The following is an 18,721-nucleotide window of genomic DNA, read 5'->3' on the forward strand; positions in this document are numbered from 1 at the left end:
TTGTTTGCTAACGTATTAAAAATACAAAACTGAAATATATCATTTACATAAGTATTCAGACCCTTTACTCAGTACTATGTTGAAGCCCCTTTGGCAGTGATTACAGCCTCGAGTCTTCTTGAGTATGACGCTACAAGCTTGGCACAGCTGTATTTGGTGAATTTCTCTCATTCTTCTCTGCAGATCTTCACAAGCTCTGTCAAGTTAGATGGGGAGAGTCGCTGCACAGCAATTTTCAGGTCTCTCCAGTGATGTTCGATCAGGTTCAAGTCCGGGCTCTGGCTGGGCCACTCAAGGACATTCAGAGACTTGTCCCGAAGCCACTCCTGCGTTGTCTTGGCTGTGTGATTAGGGTCGTTGTCCTGTTGGAAGGTGAACCTTCGCCCAAGTCTGAGTTCCTGAGCGCTCTGGAGCAGGTTTTCATCAAGGATCTCTGTCCTTTGCTCCATTTATCTTTCCCTCGATCCTGACTAGTCTCCCAGTTCCTGCTGCTGAAAACATCCCCACAGCATGATCCTTCAATACTGCAGACATTTTTTGGTACCCTTCCCCAGATCTGTGCCCTGAAAACAATCCTGTCTCAGAGCGCTACAGACAATTCCTTCAACCTCATGGATGGGTTTTTGCTCTGACATGCACTGTCAACTGTGGGACCTTAAATAGACAGGTCTGTGCCTTTCCAAATCATGTCCAATCAATTGAATTTATCACAGGTGGACTCCAATCAAGTTGCAGAAACACCTCAAGGGTGATCAATGGAAACATTACACACCTGAGCTCAGATTAGTCTCATAGCAAAGGGTCTGAATACTTACGTAAATATGATACTTATTTTTCATAAATGTGCAAAAATGTCAACCTGTTTTCGCTTTGTCATTATGGGGTATTGTGTGTAGAGTGAGGAAGACATTTTATTTAATCAATTTTAGAATAAGGCTGTAACGTAACAACATTTTGAAAAGGTCAAGGGGTCTGAATACTTCCCGAATGCACTGTATGTCAGGGCCCGTTCTAACGGCCTCCGCCAACAGTTACATGGCAAGGGTGAAGAGGTGGGGGCTAAAAGGACAACTATATCTGTTCCCGCTAAAGAGAAGGAAAGAGGAAGTAATCCCATTCGTAGCAATACTAGTTTTAGGAGATTTGAGTGATTTCATCAAGTTTACAAAACACGGTGCCTAAACCATACTTTTCCAAAACGCGAAGAGATGTGACCATTGGACCCCATCAAAGACCTTTTCAGCGTTGAGGGAGACTGCGACACTAGCTATTTTGTTTTTCTGTGAAATATATCAAAGAACCTTCTGAGATTATTGGAGGACAATCTATTAATTATGGATCCAGTAAGATCTGGATTGACCAACAGGGGGAGGCATGACTCCAGTCTCTTAGATAGCATCTTGGTGACCAGTTTACAATCTGTTTTAAGGAGAGAGATTGGTCGATAGGAGGCACACTTTAGCAGCGGGGTTTCCCCATCCTTGTGAATTACTGTAATCACAGTTTGAGTGAAAGACTCTGGAAAGCAGTTGTCCTCCCCGGCTCTTTAAAGTACCTCCATAAGGTAGGGGACCAACAGCCACTTGAGTTCTTTATAGAACTCTGGAGGGAAGCCAGGAGATTTATTAGAAGGTAAAGATTTAATGTCCTCCAACAATTCAAGGACTGAGAACTGTTCACTCAGGTGCGCTCTGTCTTCCTCTGACAGGCAAGGGAGGTTGAGCAAGGAGAGAAGAGTTGATCTCTGATAGATCATTGCTTGATTGGGAAGTAGCCAACTGACATTTACTCCTGAGGTGCTGACTTGCTGCACCCTCGACAACTACTGTGATTATTATTACTTGACCATGCTGGTCATTTATGAACATTTGAACATCTTTGCCATGTTCTGCTATAATCTCCACCCGGCACAGCCAGAAGAGGACTGGCCACCCCTCATAGCCTGGTTCCTCTCTAGGTTTCTTCCTAGGTTTTGGCCTTTCTAGGGAGTTTTTCCTAGCCACCGTGCTTATACACCTGCATTGCTTGCTGTTTGGGGTTTTAGGCTGTGTTTCTGTACAGCACTTTGAGATATCAGCTGATGTAAGGGGCTATATAAATACATTTGATTTGATTTTGATTTGAAGTATAGAGGACCTCGTAGTATTTCTTAAAAGTATCACTTATTTCAGTAGGGTCAAAAGATCTCATTAGTGAGAGTTTCTATAGCATTAATTGTCCTCTTACTTTCCTCTGCTTTCAGTTGACATGCCAACACTGTGCTCTCTCTCCAAGTTCATAGTAACGCTGTTTTGATTTAGTAATGCCCCTCTCAGCTTGATACGTGTTCAGAGCATTATATTTCAGTTATTTATTTACCAAAAGCCGTTATAGGTTTTTAGTCTGGCACCTTTGGTAGGTTTTCTCTAGCTCAAAGATTTCAGATTTAAGGTCATTCAGTTAGGCACAGTGTTTTCTTTTCAACCCTTTAGTACTGGCAATGAGCCTTTCCCATCAGAGACTTTCAATGTGTCCCAAAGAATGAAACTGTCAGGACCAGAGGATTTATTTGTCAAAGTAAAAATACAGTGCCTTGCGAAAGTATTCGGCCCCCTTGAACTTTGCGACCTTTTGCCACATTTCAGACTTCAAACATAAAGATATAAAACTGTATTTTTTTGTGAAGAATCAACAACAAGTGGGATACAATCATGAAGTGGAATGACATTTATTGGATATTTCAAACTTTTTTAACAAATCAAAAACTGAAAAATTGGGCGTGCAAAATTATTCAGCCCCCTTAAGTTAATACTTTGTAGCGCCACCTTTTGCTGCGATTACAGCTGTAAGTCGCTTGGGGTATGTCTCTATCAGTTTTGCACATCGAGAGACTGAAATGTTTTCCCATTCCTCCTTGCAAAACAGCTCGAGCTCAGTGAGGTTGGATGGAGAGCATTTGTGAACAGCAGTTTTCAGTTCTTTCCACAGATTCTCGATTGGATTCAGGTCTGGACTTTGACTTGGCCATTCTAACACCTGGATATGTTTATTTTTGAACCACTCCATTGTAGATTTTGCTTTATGTTTTGGATCATTGTCTTGTTGGAAGACAAATCTCCGTCCCAGTCTCAGGTCTTTTGCAGACTCCATCAGGTTTTCTTCCAGAATGGTCCTGTATTTGGCTCCATCCATCTTCCCATCAATTTTAACCATCTTCCCTGTCCCTGCTGAAGAAAAGCAGGCCCAAACCATGATGCTGCCACCACCATGTTTGACAGTGGGGATGGTGTGTTCAGCTGTGTTGCTTTTACGCCAAACATAACGTTTTGCATTGATGCCAAATAGTTCAATTTTGGTTTCATCTGACCAGAGCACCTTCTTCCACATGTTTGGTGTGTCTCCCAGGTGGCTTGTGGCAAACTTTAACTGACACTTTTTATGGATATCTTTAAGAAATGGCTTTCTTCTTGCCACTCTTCCATAAAGGCCAGATTTGTGCAATATACGACTGATTGTTGTCCTATGGACAGAGTCTCCCACCTCAGCTGTAGATCTCTGCAGTTCATCCAGAGTGATCATGGGCCTCTTGGCTGCATCTCTGATCAGTCTTCTCCTTGTATGAGCTGAAAGTTTAGAGGGACGGCCAGGTCTTGGTAGATTTGCAGTGGTCTGATACTCCTTCCATTTCAATATTATCGCTTGCACAGTGCTCCTTGGGATGTTTAAAGCTTGGGAAATATTTTTGTATCCAAATCCGGCTTTAAACTTCTTCACAACAGTATCTCGGACCTGCCTGGTGTGTTCCTTGTTCTTCATGATGCTCTCTGCGCTTTTAACGGACCTCTGAGACTATCACAGTGCAGGTGCATTTATACGGAGACTTGATTACACACAGGTGGATTGTATTTATCATCATTAGTCATTTAGGTCAACATTGGATCATTCAGAGATCCTCACTGAACTTCTGGAGAGAGTTTGCTGCACTGAAAGTAAAGGGGCTGAATAATTTTGCACGCCCAATTTTTCAGTTTTTGATTTGTTAAAAAAGTTTGAAATATCCAATAAATGTCGTTCCACTTCATGACTGTGTCCCACTTGTTGTTGATTCTGCACAAAAAAATACAGTCTTATATCTTTATGTTTGAAGCCTGAAATGTGGCAAAAGGTCGCAAAGTTCAAGGGGGCCGAATACTTTCGCAAAGCACTGTATTGATCTGCTCTTTGATGAATGCAGGTTGCTTGGGGAGTGTAGAATTTAGTCTCCATCTATACATGCTTGGTAGGAATGGAGATTGCTTAGTGACCATTCTTCTCTGGTATTAGCAATCTGGGGAGATAATCGGTATCTAACACTCTATGAAACAGTTGGGTTGATAACTTTTGCTATCTATGCGTGTGTGTGTTGTGTGGGTGTGAATAAAAAGAGTAGTTCCTATCCTGTGGGTGCATCTGTCTCCAGACGTCTAGTATATGGAGATCCTTCAAGAATGACATGGTGAGCTTGGCAGCTTTGGTAAGAGGGGAGGGTTTATCAGAGGAACAATCAAGAACTGTATCTGAACAAAGATTTAAATCTCCACCAGCCAGTAGCCATTCTGGTGGGGCTTGAGCAACCTGAAGGAAGACATTCTGAATAAACATATGGTCGTCGAAGTTAGGAGCATAAATATTCAATAGGGTCCAAGACTGAATAAATATGTCCCTGCAACAAAACAAACCTGCCTGAGGGAGCAGACATGGTGTTGCTGACACAAAACGGGGTGTGTCTACTTATCAAAATTGCAGTTCCTCTTGCTTTAGAGTTAAACGAGGCCGCAAACACTTGTACACAAAGCGAGATCCATACAGAAATGGTTTGTCGAGATCATGGTGGAAGAACTTGACTGGCCTGCACAGAGCCCTGACCTCAACTCCATCGAACACCTTTGGGATGAATTGGAACGCCGACTGCGAGCCAGGCTTAATTTCCCAACATCAGTACTCGACCTCACTAATGCTCTTGTGGCTGAATGGAAACAAGTCCCCGCAGCAATGTTCCAACATCAACTGGAAAACCTTCCCAGAAGAGTGGAGGCTGTTATAGCTGCAAAGGGGTGGACCAACTCCATATTAATGCCCATGATTTTGGAATGAGATGTTCGACATGGAGGTGTCCAAATACTTTAGTAGTGTATCTACCTCAATTAACTCATACCCTTGAACATTGACCCTGTACTGGTATCATGTGTGTATAGCCAAGTTATCGTTACTCATTGTGTATTTATTATTACTATTACCACGTTTCCATTATTTCTCTATTTTCTTTATCTCTGCATTGTTGACAAAGGGCCCGTAAGTAAGCATTTCACTGTTAGTCTACACCTGTTGTTTACGAAGCATGTGAAGAGTAACATTTGATTTGATTTCATTACACTAGTGTCAGAAGTGGGATCACACTTGGCTACTTACACCTGTTTGTGGAACTATTTCAGGAACTGTGGAATGTCAAGGTCAGATCAGTCAAATATGTAAGAAATAGGAATTGGAATTCATCTACCAAATTTGGTGATTTGACCCGGAATTTCTATGTACTACGATTTTGAAATGTCATGTCTGTTTGCACAGCTCTTTGGCACACTTCCTTATTGGCATTCCATTTTCAGTCGCATTGGCAAGGTACGATACTCCTTCCTTAAACAAGGTAAGAAATAAAACAATTTTCTTTAATTCAGTTTTTCCGTTTTTCATTCCATTATCAGCCTTAGATATGGTGGAAAAAGTACCCAATTGTCATACTTGAGTAAAAGTAAAGATACCTCAATAGAAAATTACAAGTACAAGTGAAAGACTCCCAGTAAAATCCAACTTGAGTAAAAGTCAAAGTATTTAGTTTGAAATATACTTAAGTATCAAAAGTATAAATAATTTCAAGTTTCTTATATTAAGCCAACCATGAGGAACCATGTTCTTGTTTTTTAAATGTACAGATAGCCAGGGGAAAATTAAGTATTAGTGTTTGGTGAGTCCACCAGATCAGAGGCAGTAGGGAAGACCAGGGGTGTTCTCTTGATAAGTGTGTGAATTAGACCATTTTCCTGTCCTGCTAAGCATTCAAAATATAAAGAGTACTTTTGGGTGTCAGGGAAAAAATATGAAGTAAAAAGTACATTATTTTCATTGGGAATGTAGTAAAGTAAATGTTGTCAAATATAAAAAGTAAAGTACGGATACCCCCAAATAACGACTTAAGTAGTACTTTAAACTTTTTTTTAACCTAAATACTTTACACCACTGTGGAATGTACTGTCGCTGACTGTCTCCAATTGCCACCCAGTCCTTGACTTGGGATGGAATAAGTGCAGGAGCTGTCTTTTTCCAAGTCAGTCCATTAGACTATGTTCACTGAAATTCACAAATGCCGTTATGCTATAGTGACCACTGAGTGTTTACTTCTCCATGACTTTTAACCAAATTTTCATGACTATTAATATTATGGCATACATGAAAAAGTAAGCATTATTGACACGGGAAAGCTGCTGTGTCTGATCCCATGTTGACTTACCATCTACTGCCGTTGTGCCCTTGATCAAGGCAATTAGCTCCCCACATAGAACATGTGGTCAACCCTCCATCTTTATTTATTTTTATTTTTACCTTTATTTAACTAGGGAAGTCAGTTAAGAACAAATTCTTATTTTCAATGACGGCCTAGGAACAGTGGGTTAACTGCCTGTTCAGGGGCAGAACGACAGATTAGTACCTTGTCAGCTCGGGGGTTTGAACTTCCGGTTACTAGTCGAACGCTCTAACCACTAGGCTACCCTGCCGCCCCTGGAGAGATTCTGGGTGTGCAAGCTTGGCTTTTGATCCAGCCCTGTAGCTATCTTGGAGGATGGTTGCCACCCCTACCAAGTACTTTTGTCTTTATAAAATGATCCCCTCATTCAATAAATCAGTTAATGTAAAATAATGAATTATGTTGGCTGACACTTATGGCACTTCCAAGGTAGTTTCATGATGATTATTACAGCCGTGTCAGTCATTTTATATACTTAGGCTATTGTAACAAAGCATAAGCCAGCATTATATGCCTACTGCGTCTGCCCAGAGGCTTTCATGGCAATGGCCATAAGTGCTCACTTCACATATCCTGTTCTGATCTAATGAGATGGATGTAGGATTTTCTACGGCCTAGAATCAAAGCTTTTTTTTTCATTTCATACTCTCCTATACCACTGTCCCCTTTATCTTAAACCCCATAGGATGTAAATAAACACAAATATTTTATACAAAATAATTAATACAAAAGTCAGTTGGCTATAACATGAATACAAACAAGGTGAGCGTTTGTGTCCCCATTCCCCAATCAAATACCTTTATCGATACCAAAAAATTTAAATAATGATATGTCTTTGTCTCCAGTCTGGCAACCCTCATAAAATTCGAAATAGCCTCGTGTAAAATGCATTAAGAAAGAAATGGTGTAATGTAAACAAAAAAGTGGAGCCTTGTATTAAATGCATTGAAGAAAATTGTGTAATGTAGGCTCCACAAAAACACACCAAAACTGCTGAAACCTTTTGTACATATTTCCACGAATTGAGTGTGAAATTGTGTTGCAACTATTCATGTTTCAGGGGAGCTCTATGCACAGCAAGTTGTTAGTCTCAGTCATTATTTCAACCTGCTGCTGAAATGATGCACTCTCTCTCCTCGGGCAACGGCCCACTCTCAATGGCACACACGCAGCACCACAGACATGTACTGAAGGGTCATTCCGATAATGACTGATATGTAGTTTTTTTATTGATTGATCATATTCAATGGTGTGCTTTCATTAATTATATTAACACCAATTATTAAACTAATTTCCATTACTTATCATGAGCTTACAAACAGGGGCGGAGCCAGAGGTGTGTCCGGGGTGGCACTGGACACCTCAAAATGTCATTCGCTACTGGCAGTAGCCCCTTGTTGACGTTTTTAAATTGAGGACGAGGAAGTGAGAATTATAACATTATAACATAAATAGGCCATAGTGGTGAAGAAATTACAATTTAGCAATTTACCGTGGAGTGATAGATGTGCAGATGAGGATGTGCAAGAAGAAATACTGGTGTGCAAAAGAGCAGAAAAACAAAAATGGGGATTAGGTTCGTAATTGGTTGGATGGGCTATTTACAGATGGGCTGTGTACAGCTGCAGCGATCGGTAAGCTGCTCTGACAGCTGTCGCTTAAAGTTAGTGAGGGAGATATAAGTCTCCAACTTCAGTGATTTTTGCAATTCATTCTAGTCATTTGCAGCAGAGAACTGGAAGGAAAGGTGGCCCAACAAGGTGTTGGCTTTGGGAATGACCAGTGAAATATACCTGCTGGAGCGTGTGCTACGGGTGGTTGTTGCTATGGTGACCAGTGAGCTGAGATAAGGCGGAGCTTTACCTAGCAAAGACTTATAGATGACCTGGAGCCAGTGGGTTTGGCGACGAATATGAAAAGAGGACCAGCCAACGAGAGCATACAGGTCGCAGTGGTAGGTTGTACTATATGGGGCTTTGGTAACAAAACGGATGGAACTGTGATGGACTGCATCCAATTTGCTGAGTAGAGTGTTAGAGGCTATTTTGTAAATGACATCACCGAAGTCAAGGATAGGTAGGATAGTCAGTTTTGCTAGGGTATGTTTGGCTGCATGGGTGAAGGAGGCTTTGTTGCGAAATAGGAAGCCAATTTGAGATTTAATTTTGGATTGGAGATGCTTAATGTGAGTCGAAGGAGAGTTTACAGTCTAACCAGACACCTAGGTATTTATAGTTGCGCACATATTCTAAGTCAGAACCGTCCAGCGTAGTGATGCTAGTCGGGCGGGCGGGTAAGGGCAGTGATCGGTTGAAGAGCATGCATTTAATTTTACTAGCATTTAAGAGCAGTTGGAGGCCACGGAAGATGTGTTGTATGGTGTTGAAGCTCGTTTGGAGGTTTGTTAAGTGTCCAAAGAAGGGCCCGATGTATATAGAATGGTGTCATCTGCATAGAGGTGCATCAGAGAATCACCCGCAGCAAGAGCGACATCATTGATATATATACAGAGAAAAGAGTCGGCCTGAGAATTGAATCCTGTGGCACCCCCATAGAGACTGCCAGAGGTCCGGACAACAGACCCTCCGATTTGACACACTGAACTCTATCTGAGAAGTAGTTGGTGAACCAGGCGAGTCAGTCATTAGAGAAACCAAGGCTGTTGAGTCTGCCGATAAGAATGAGGTGATTGACAGAGTCGAAAGCCTTGCACAGTACAGTATTTATCGATGGCGATAATGATATAGTTTTGGACCCATGACCAGCCCAGAATCCGGATTGCATAGCGGAGAAGGTACGGTGGGATTCAAAATGGTCGGTGATCTGTTCCTTCACTTGGGTTTCGAAGACTTTAGAAAGGCAGGGCCGGATGGATATAGGTCTGTAACAATTTGGGTCTAGAGTGTCTCCCCCTTTGAAGAGGGGGATGACTGTGGCCGCTTTCCAATATTTAGGAATCTCAGACGATACGAAAGAGAGGTTGAACAGACTAGTAATAAGGGTTGCAACAATGGCGGCGGATAATTTTAGGAAGAGAGGGTCCAGATTGTCTAGCCCAGCTGATTTGTAGGGATACAGATTTTGCAGCTCTTTCAGAACATCAGCTGTCTGGATTTTGGTGAAGGAGAAGCGGGGGGCTTGGGCCAGAGGTGCAGAGCTGTTGGCCGAGGTTAGGGTAGCCAGGTGGAAAGCATGGCCAGCCATAGAAAAATGCTTATTGAAATTGGATTTATTGGTGGTGACAGTGTTTCCTAGCCTCAGTGCAGTGCAGCTGGGAGGAGGTGCTCTTATTCTCCATGGACTTTACAGTGTCCCAAAACTTTTTGGAATTAGTGCTGCAGGATGGACATTTCTGTTTGAAAAAGCTAGCCATTGCTTTCTTAAAACCTCTAGTGACTCCCCATCCCGCATGCGGGAGCGTAATCATCGCCTGACACTAATTAGCATAACGCAACGGACATAAATATCCCTAGAAAATATTCCTATTCATGAAAATCACAAATTAAATATATTGAGACACAGCTTAGCCTTTTGTTAATCACCCTGTCAACTCAGATTTTCAAAATATGCTTTACAGCCAAAGCTAGACAAGCATTTGTGTAAGTTTATCGATAGCCTAGCATAGCATTTTGTCCAGCTTGCAGCAGGTAACTTGGTCACGGAAATCAGAAAAGCAATCAAATTAAATTGTTTACCTTTGATGAGCTTTGGATGATTTCACTCACGAGACTCCCAGTTAGATAGCAAATGTTCCTTTTTTCCAAAAATATTATTTTTGTAGGCGAAATAGCTCCGTTTGTTCTCCACGTTTGGCTGAGAAATCGCCCGGAAATTGCAGTCACGAAAACGGCGAAAAATATTCAAAATTAGCTCCATAATATCGACAGAAACATGGCAAACGTTGTTTATAATCAAACCTCAAGGTGTTTTTCAAATATCTATTCGATACTATATCCATCGGGACAATTCGTTTTTCAGTAGGACTGATTGGAGTAATGGCTACCTCTGTATTTTACGCGAGAATCTCTATGGCAGCATCAGGTGACCACTTGCGCAATGTAGCCACTTCAACATAAATGCGTAAAACTACGTCACAATGCTGTAGATACCTTCGGGAATACGGAGAAAGAGTAATCTGGTTGATGGCCCATTCACTGCTCAATAGGGACTCATTGGAACGCAGCGCTTTCAAAACATGGGGCACTTCCGGATTGGATTTTTCTCAGGCTTTCGCCTGCAACATCAGTTCTGTTATACTCACAGACAATATCTTTACAGTTTTGGAAACTTTAGAGTGTTTTCTATCCTAAGCTGTCAATTATATGCCTATTCTAGCATCTTGTCCTGACAAAATATCCCGTTTACTACGGGAACGGTTTTTTTCCAAAAATGAAAATACTGCCCCCTAGTCACAACAGATTTTAACTGACTGTGTATATTGCCCTGAAAAGGTGCATATCGCGGGGGCTATTCGATGCTAGTGCAGTACGCCACAGGATGTTTTTGTGCTGGTCAAGGGAAGTCAAGTCTGGCGTGAACCAAGGGCTATATCTGTTCTTAGTTCTACATTTTTTGAAAGGACCATGCTTATTTAAGATGGCGAGGAAAGCACATTTAAAGAACAACCAGGCATTCTCTACTGACGGGATGAGGTTAATATCCTTCCAGGATACCCGGGCCAGGTCAATTAGAAAGGCCTGTTCGCAGAAGTCTTTGACATTGACAGGGGGTGGTCGTTTGAACGCGGACCCATAACGGACACAGTCAATGAGGCAGTGATCGCTGAGATCCTGGTTGAAAACAGCAGAGGTGTAATTAGAGGGCAATTGTGTATTTATTATTACTATTACAACGTTTCCATTATTTCTCTATTTTCTTTATCTCTGCATTTTTGACAAAGGACCCGTAAGTAAGCATTTCACTGTTAGTCTACACCTGTTGTTTATGAAGCATGTGAAGAGTAACATTTTATTTGATTTCATTACACGAGTGTCAGAAGTGGGATCACACTTGGCTACTTACACCTGTTTGTGGAACTATTTCAGGAACTGTGGAATGTCAAGGTCAGATCAGTCAGATACAGTGGGGCAAAAAAGTATTTAGTCAGCCACCAATTGTACAAGTTCTCCCACTTAAAAAGATGAGAGAGGCCTGTAATTTTCATCATAGGTACACTTCAACTATGACAGACAAAATTTGAAAAAAATTCCTGAAAATCACATTGTAGGATTTTTAATGAATTTATTTACAAATTATGGTGGAAAATAAGTATTTGGTCAATAACAAAAGTTTATCAATACTTTGTTATATACCCTATTTGGTCAAACGTTTTCTGTAAGTCTTCACAAGGTTTTCACACACTGTCGCTGGTATTTTGGCCCATTCCTCCATGCAGATCTCCTCTAGAGCAGTGATGTTTTGCGGCTGTTGCTGGGCAACACGGAATTTCAACTCCCTCCAAAGATTTTCTATGGGGTTGAGATCTGGAGACTGGCTAAGCCACTCCAGGACCTTGAAATGCTTCTTACGAAGCCACTCCTTCGTTGCCCGGGCGGTGTGTTTGGGATCATTGTCATGCTGAAAGACCCAGCCACATTTCATCTTCAATGCCCTTGCTGATGGAAGAAGGTTTTCACTCAACATCTCACAATACATGGCCCCATTCATTGTTTCCTTTACACGGATCAGTCGTCCTGGTCCCTTTACAGAAAAACAGCCCCAAAGCATGATGTTTCCACCCCCGTGCTTCACAGTAGGTATGGTGTTCTTTGGATGCAACTCATCATTCTTTGTCCTCCAAACACGACGAGTTGAGTTTTTACCAAAAAGTTATATTTTGGTTTCATCTGACCATATGACATTCTCCCAATCTTCTTCTGGATCATCCAAATGCTCTCTAGCAAACTTCAGACGGGCCTGGACATGTACGGGCCTCTCATCTTTTTTAGTGGGAGAACTTGCACAATTGGTGGCTGACTAAATACTTTTTTGCCCCACTGTATGTAAGAAATAGGAATTTGAATTAATCTACCAAATTTGGTGATTTGGATGATATCTATGGGGGTGCCCATGTTTACGAATTTGGGGTTGTACCTGGAAGGTTCCTTGATAATTTGTGTGAGATTGAGGCATCTAGCTTAGATTGTAGGACAGCCAGGGTGTTAAGCATATGTGGGGGAACTAGTAGGCTACAGTTGTCAGGGTTCAGCAAGTTAACATTCAGCAATTTGAAATCCATTAACTCAGTTAAATGCAGAATTGTTATCAATCTGTTAACGTTACTCTCATGATTACCACAATTTGCAGATTTGTGATAGCAAACACGCTAAGAAATTATAGCTAGCTAAGTTACTTACCCGCAGAGTGGGGCTAGCCATGATCTGACTAATAACTAAGGCTGGTAGTTGATTTTAAGGTATAGTTATGATAATGGAGATTTGTAATTAAGATTGAGTTTGGACTAAAATGTGGATAATTGGATGCTTAGATGTAACCATAGACGGTCTTATTTTTGCATAGGGTCAATTAAACATGACAATAAAGGAAGAGATATCAGACTTATTTTTAAAGAAGCACAATCCATCAGATCAGGTGCAAGCAGACCCGAGCCCTTGCATCACCACCGGACCCCAGAGCAGCTCCCTGCCTGAGGCTAGTCAGAGTCAGTGTAGTCAGAATTCACAAGGACTCAGTATACCACCACCAGTTCAGAGCATCCACCAGGCAGTCAGTCACATGCCCAGTTCAGAATTGAAGTTTAGCTTCAGCTTTTAATAGAGTTTAGCAGTAGCTTTTTTCGATTCCTTTCTCTGCATGTTGAACGAGTGGATTACTCAAATCGATGGCTCCAACTAAACGTACTTTTTAGGATATAAAGAACGATTTTTATCTCACAAAATTACCATACATGTTGCACCCTTTGGATTGCAAATCAGAGGAAGATTATAAAAAAGTGAATATTTAATTGCTATTTGAGATTTTATGAAGCCTGTGCTAGTTGAAATATTTTGATGCGGGGCGCCGTCCTCAAACAATCACATGGCATGCTTTCGCTATAAAGCCTATTGTAAATCTGATAATGCAGTTAGAGGAACAAGACTTTAAGCTTTTAACCGATATAAGACACTTGTATGTCCCTTGTAAGCTCCATTCGAAGGCAGAGCATCATATCAATGCTATGTATGCTTGGAATCAGCATAAAAGGGCTATTATCAGCAACTCTTCAATGTTAGAAGTCATAAATGAGGACCGGAAAAAGTGGAGGAAAACTGTATTTACATACAAACAATTGCAGATGTGCTCCTATTAACTGCCACTCAAAATATAGCGCAGAGAGCTAATCGAGAGTCTGACTCGCACAAGGGTAATTTTTTGACAATCGTAGAAGAAATAGCAAAGCATGACCCTCTCATAGAGAAAAAGATTAATGCATGTGGCAATGCTAAGTACTCAAGCCACCAAATCCAGAACGAAATTCTTGAGAGCTGAGAAGGTACAAAGTTAAATAATAAGAGTAGTAAAAGAAAGTGAAGTTTTTAGTGTAATTGCAGATGAAACCAAAGAAAAATTGAAAAAAAAGCAAATGTCTTCAGTTGTGAGGTACTATTACAACGGGGCCATCCACAAAAGCTTTTTACACTTTCAGTCAGCTGAAAGCTTATATGCAGCAGGTCTCACAAAAATGATAATTGATTGCCTTGAAAAACATGGTCTGGACTGCAGAAATAATCTTGTGGGGCAAGGCTATGACGGTGCACCTGTCATGAGCGGAAAGCATTCTAGTGTGTCTGCACAGATTAAAAACAGTGCAAGATTTGCATTTTATGTGCACTGCAATGAACATTGTTTGAATTTGGTTCTTGTCGATGCTGTAAAATCAGTGCCCGAGGCAGTTAACTTTTTTGCTCTCCTGCAGAAGCTTTATAACTTTGTATCTGGCTCGTACTGTCAGAGTCGTGTGTATAGGTGACTGGGAAGTCAGGCGCAGGAAAATCAAACTGAATGTAATTGTTAAGGGATTTTTTTATTAATAATGACTATGTATACATTTCAATTTATTTATTTTATTTATTTCACCTTTATTTAACCAGGTTGGCAAGTTGAGAACAAGTTCTCATTTACAATTGCGACCTGGCCAAGATAAAGCAAAGCAGTTCGACACATACAACGACACAGAGTTACACATGGAGTAAAACAAACATACAGTCAATAATACAGTAGAAACAAGTGTCACGCCCTGGCCTTAGTTATCTTTGTTTTCTTTATTATTTTGGTTAGGTCAGGGTGTGACATGGGGGATTTATGTGTTTTGTCTGGTCTAGGGGGTTTTGTATGTTTATGGGGCTGTCACATTTCTAGGTAGTTTGTATGTCTATGGTTGCCTAGATTGGTTCTCAATTAGAGGCAGCTGTCTATTGTTGTCTCTGATTTGGAAACATATTTGGGCAGCCATATTCTGTGGGTACTTTGTGGGTGGTTGTCTTCTGTCTTTGTGCCATTGCACATTGCATTAAAGATGTTGACTGTTTCAGTTTTCACATTTATTGTTTTGTATTTTGTAGTGTTCTCGTTTATCGTCTATATTAAAGATGTTGAACACTAACCACGCTGCATTTTAGTCCTCCTAAGGGAGGTAAAGGCAAAACAAATGCCATGGTGGCAAAGTAAATACAATATAGCAAGTAAAACACTGGAATGGTAGATTTGCAGTGGAAGAATGTGCAAAGTAGAAATAAAAATAATGGGGTGCAAAGGAGCAAAATAAATAAAATAAATACAAAGAGGTAGTTGTTTGGGCTAAATTATAGGTGGGCTATGTACAGGTGCAGTAATCTGTGAGCTGCTCTGACAGTTGGTGCTTAAAGCTAGTAAGGGAGATAAGTGTTTCCAGTTTCAGAGATTTTTGTAGTTTGTTCCAGTCATTGGCAGCAGGGAACTGGAAGGAGAGGCAGCCAAAGAAAGAATTGGTTTTGGGGGTGACCAGAGAGATATACCTGCTGGAGCGTGTGCTACAGGTTGATGATGCTATGGTGACCAGCGAGCTGAGATAAGGGGGGACTTTACCTAGCAGGGTCTTGTAGATGACATAGAGCCAGTGGGTTTGGCGATGAGTATGAAGCGAGGGCCAGCCAACGAGAGCGTACAGGTCGCAATGGTGGGTAATATATGGGGCTTTGGTGACAAAACGGATGGCACTGTGATAGACTGCATCCAATTTGTTGAGTAGGGTATTGGAGGCTATTTTATAAATGACATCGCCGAAGTCGAGGATTGGTAGACGTTGAATTTATTATGGATAAATGAATAAACAATATCCCCATTTTAAATAGAATTGTAACTAGGTAAACTTATACTTTGTTTTATAAGTGATTAACAATATGAGTTCATAAGAAGGGATTGTGTGACACGGACAAGGAGTAATAAAAAGTTAATGAACACCATTCCAACTAGGCAGAAACAAATGGGTTGGGGACTGTGTAAACACATAAGGTCGTTAGCCTATGGTTGACCCTACTGAAACTTAGCTCTGGGGTTTTTAGATAAGGCAGTGAGTGCATTCCTAGATTGTCTGTTAATTAAAACTGTCAGTTCAGTGGTGATCGATAATGTTGAGGGGTCAAAAGTTATCTGGGAGTGTGTTAGTAAGTTAGAATGAACTTTTCACCTTACTTTGTCCCGGTCGAGAGGAGGGGATTCTGTTAAAGCAGTGAAATGACGTCATAATCTGTATATAAACTGCTGCACGTGTTTAAGTGGTAGCGCGCTCCGAGAATAAATTCTATTACCCATTATTGAAAGACTGGTCTGCGTCTATTTTATGCAAACAAGAAATCTTACAAATTCTCATAAAATAGATTAGGGCTTTCAATTGATGAAAGCACATTGGCATAATTAAATTACAGTAACAATAGGATGGTCAGTTTTACAAGAGTATGTTTGGCAGCATGAGTGAAGGATGCTTTGTTGCGAAATAGGAAGCCAATTCTAGAATTAACTTTGGATTGGAGATGTTTGATGTGGGTCTGGAAGGAGAGTTTACAGTCTAACCAGACACCTAGGTATTTGTAGTTGTCCACGTATTCTAAGTCAGAGCCGTCCAGAGTAGTGATGTTGGACAGGCGGGCAGGTGCAGGCAGTGATCGGTTGAAGAGCATGCATTTAGTTTTACTTGTATTTAAGAGCAATTGGAGGCCATGGAAGGAGAGTTGTATGGCATTGAAGCTTGCCTGGAGGGTTGTTAACACAGTGTCCAAAGAAGGGCCAGAAGTATACAGAATGGTGTCGTCTGCGTAGAGGTGGATCAGAGACTCAGCAGCAGCAAGAGCGACATCATTGATGTATACAGAGAAGAGAGTCGGTCCAAGAATTGAACCCTGTGGCACCCCCATAGAGACTGCCAGAGGTCCGGACAGCAGACCCTCCGATTTGACACACTGAACTCTATCAGAGAAGTAGTTGGTGAACCAGGCAAGGCAAACATTTGAGAAACCAAGGCTGTTGAGTCTGCCGATGAGGATGTGGTGATTGACAGAGTCGAAAGCCTTGGCCAGATCAATGAATACGGCTGCACAGTAATGTTTCTTATCGATGGCGGTTAAGATATCGTTTAGGACCTTGAGGTTGGCTGAGGTGCACCCATGACCAGCTCTGAAACCAGATTGCATAGCAGAGAAGGTATGGTGAGATTCGAAATGGTCGGTAATATGTTTGTTGACTTGGCTTTCGAAGACCTTAGAAAGGCAGAGTAGGATAGATATAGGTCTGTAGCAGTTTGGGTCAAGAGTGTCCCCCCCCCTGAAGAGGGGGATGACCGCAGTTGCTTTCCAATCTTTGGGAATCTCAGACGACACGAGAGGTTGAACAGGCTAGTAATAGGGGTGGCAACAATTTCGGCAGATGATTTTAGAAAGAAAGGGTCCAGATTGTCTAGCCAGGTGGAAAGCATGGCCAGCCGTAGAAAAATGCTTATTGAAATTCTCAATTATAGTGGATTTATCAGTGGTGACAGTGTTTCCTATCTTCAGTGGAGTGGGCAGCTGGGAGGAGGTGTTCTTCTTCTCCATGGACTTTACAATGTCCCATAACTTTTTTGATTTAGTGTTGCAGGAAGCAAATTTCTGCTTGAAAAAGCTAGCCTTGGTTGTTCTAACTGCCTGTGTATAAATAATGGTTTCTAGCTTCCCTGAACAGCTGCATATCACGGGGGCTGTTCGATGCTAATGCAGAACGCCATAGGATGTTTTTGTGTTGGTTAAGGGCAGTCAGGTCTGGGGAGAACCAAGGGCTATATCTGTTCCTGGTTCTAAATTTCTTGAATGGGGCATGCTTATTTAAGATGGTTAGGAAGGCATTTTAAAAAAATAACCAGGCTTCCTCTACTGAGATCAATAACCTTCCAGGAGACCCCGGCCAGGTCGATTAGAAAGGCCTGCTCGCTGAAGTGTTTCAGGGAGCGTTTGACAGTGATGAGTGGAGGTCGTTTGACCGCTGACCCATTACGGATGCAGGCAATGAGGCAGTGATCGCTGATATCTTGGTTGAAGACAGCAGAGGTGTATTCAGAGGGCAAGTTGGTTAGGATGATATCTATGAGGGTGCCCGTGTTTACGGCTTTGGGGAGGTACCTGGTAGGTTCATTGATAATTTGTGTGAGATTGAGGGCATGAAGCTTAGATTGTAGGATGGCTGGGGTGTTAAGCATGTTCCAGTTTAGGTCGCCTAGCAGCACAAGCTCTGAAGATAGATGGGGGGCAATCAGTTCACATATGGTGTCCAGAGCACAGCTGGGGGCAGAGGGTGGTCTATAGCAGGCGGCAACGGTGAGAGACTTGTTTTTAGAGAGGTGGATTTTTAAAAGTAGAAGTTCAAATTGTTTGGGTACAGACCTGGATAGTAGGACAGAACTCTTGCAGGCTATCTTTGCAGTAGATTGCAACAGTTTCTATCTTGTCTGAAAATGTTGTAGTTTGGGATGAAAATTTCAGAAGTTTTGGTGGTCTTCCTAAGCCAGGATTCAGACACAGCTAGAACATCTGGGTTGGCAGAGTGTGCTAAAGCAGTGAATAAAACAAACTTAGGGAGGAGGCTTCTAATGTTAACATGCATGAAACCAAGGCTATTACGGTTACAGAAATCATCAAAAGAGAGCACCAGGGGAAAAGGTGTGGAGCTAGGCACTGCAGGGCC

General features: G+C 41.6%; 1 protein-coding gene across 1 annotated transcript in view; it reads left to right on the forward strand.

Annotated features, from left to right (window-relative positions):
- The first annotated feature begins 5,608 nt into the window (after positions 1-5,608).
- LOC139415417 (putative ferric-chelate reductase 1) overlaps positions 5,609-18,721 on the forward strand; it is a 30,302-nt gene continuing 17,189 nt past the window's right edge. The window contains exon 1 of the mRNA XM_071163520.1: positions 5,609-5,659. The gene's annotated coding sequence lies outside the window, so the exon portion shown is untranslated. The remainder of the gene's footprint in view (positions 5,660-18,721) is intronic.

This window comes from Oncorhynchus clarkii, chromosome 1 (assembly GCF_045791955.1).
Source record: "Oncorhynchus clarkii lewisi isolate Uvic-CL-2024 chromosome 1, UVic_Ocla_1.0, whole genome shotgun sequence".
Classification (NCBI taxonomy): domain Eukaryota; kingdom Metazoa; phylum Chordata; class Actinopteri; order Salmoniformes; family Salmonidae; genus Oncorhynchus; species Oncorhynchus clarkii.